Source organism: Haematobia irritans, chromosome 2 (assembly GCF_050003625.1).
Source record: "Haematobia irritans isolate KBUSLIRL chromosome 2, ASM5000362v1, whole genome shotgun sequence".
NCBI lineage: Eukaryota > Metazoa > Arthropoda > Insecta > Diptera > Muscidae > Haematobia > Haematobia irritans.
The window spans coordinates 97,794,246-97,796,099 of record NC_134398.1 but is presented as its reverse complement, the minus strand read 5'-3'; the positions used below and the strand labels follow the sequence as shown (position 1 = coordinate 97,796,099).

General features: G+C 28.3%; 1 long non-coding RNA gene across 1 annotated transcript; it reads left to right on the top strand.

Annotated features, from left to right (window-relative positions):
• The first annotated feature begins 1,305 nt into the window (after nucleotides 1-1,305).
• Nucleotides 1,306-1,631, top strand: LOC142226147 (uncharacterized). Its single transcript, XR_012719610.1, has 2 exons — nucleotides 1,306-1,379; nucleotides 1,442-1,631. It is a non-coding gene; the product is annotated as an uncharacterized LOC142226147 (long non-coding RNA).
• The last annotated feature ends 223 nt before the right edge of the window (nucleotides 1,632-1,854 follow it).

Sequence of the window (1,854 nt, the reverse complement as noted above, 5' to 3'; positions counted from 1 at the left end):
TGGAAGACAACATTATTGAATTTGGATGCAAAAATACCAAATGTTTGGAACTTAGACTACCCAAACATATATCATTTAGACCAATATGCTTTCAAACATATTATATATTGGTAGAGATCAAACATATAAATGTTTGGGCAATAGCCAAAAATGTATATGCTTGAAGCAAAATATGTTTGGGAGTATATGTTACAGAAGCGATTTTTTGTGAGGGTGTAGTTGTAGTATAAGTTAAGCATCAAATATGTATTTGCTTAAATAAATAAAAAAATTGCTTTTTGCTTTAAGGAAGTTCATTTGGAAGAAAAGTATATACACGGATGAAAAAGACTGTTTTTCATATGTTTGGCTATAAACATTATATGTTTGGAACACAAATTTTTAAACACAATATTTTTGAGTGCAAGCATATAATGTTCATAAACTAGCATAACATGTTTGGGACATATATGTTAATATGTTAAAACATATTATGTTTGTGACATAAAATGTTTGTAAATATAATATGCTTGGATGCAAACATATATTAATTTAGAAATAGCCTATAAACATATATGTGTTTAGTAGCTTGGAGCGCTATTTAACAGGGAGCGATATTGAATTAAGTTGGTGGTTGTTGCTTATTATTACAAAATTAACATTTTATTTTCCCTTGGGCAATTGATCAGCTACTTCTTTGATCCTTACAAACTGTGTGGTCCGCTGTTCGAATCCCCGTCCGGCAAAAGGTAAAATTAAAATAAAAAAAATCATAAAATTTAATAATTTGTATTACAGAAAAAGGTGCTAAGAACTAAAAAATCTCGTGGAAGTGAGAAAGATGTGAGGGAATATACAATTAGGCAGAAACAAAATTTTGAGCATTCAGGTCGAAAACCTATGTTGTTAGCACCTATATTACCTGTTTATTTTCATAATTCATTATGATTGTAAATATATAAATAAATAAATAAAATTTTGAGCACACACGGTTGAAAAAGACTGTTTTTCATATGTTTGGCTATAAACATTATATGTTTGGAACACAAATTTTTAAACACAATATTTTTGAGTGCAAGCATATAATGTTCATAAACTAGCATAACATGTTTGGGACATATATGTTAATATGTTAGAACATATTATGTTTGGGACATAAAATGTTTGTAAATATAATATGCTTGGATGCAAACATATATTAATTTAGAAATAGCCTATAAACATATATGTGTTTAGTAGCTTGGAGCGCTATTTAACAGGGAGCGATTTTGAATTAAGTTGGTGGTTGTTGCTTGTTATTACAAAATTAACATTTTATTCTTCCTTGGGCAATTGATCAGCTACTTCTTTGATCCTTACAAACTGTGTGGTCCGCTGTTCGAATCCCCGTCCGGCAAAAGGTAAAATTAAAATAAAAAAATCATAAAATTGAATAATTTATTCTACAATGTTTGTATTACAGAAAAAGGTGCTAAGAACTAAAAAATCTCGTGGAAGTGAGAAAGATGTGGGGGAATATACAATTGGACAGAAACAAAATTTTGAGCATTCAGGTCGAAAACCTATGTTGTTAGCACCTATATTACCTGTTTATTTTCATAATTCATTATGATTGTAAATATATAAATAAATAAATAAAATTTTGAGCACAATATTGTTTGGGAGAATTTTTTAAGCATATAATATTTTTGGGTGCAAAATGCTTCCAAACATATTATATGGTCACATAATAACATATTGTTTTTTGGAAGACAACATTATTGAATTTAGATGCAAAAATACAAAATGTTTGGAAATTGACTACCCAAACATATATTTTTTAGACCAATATGCTTTCAAACATATTATATATTGGAAGAGATCAAACATATAAAT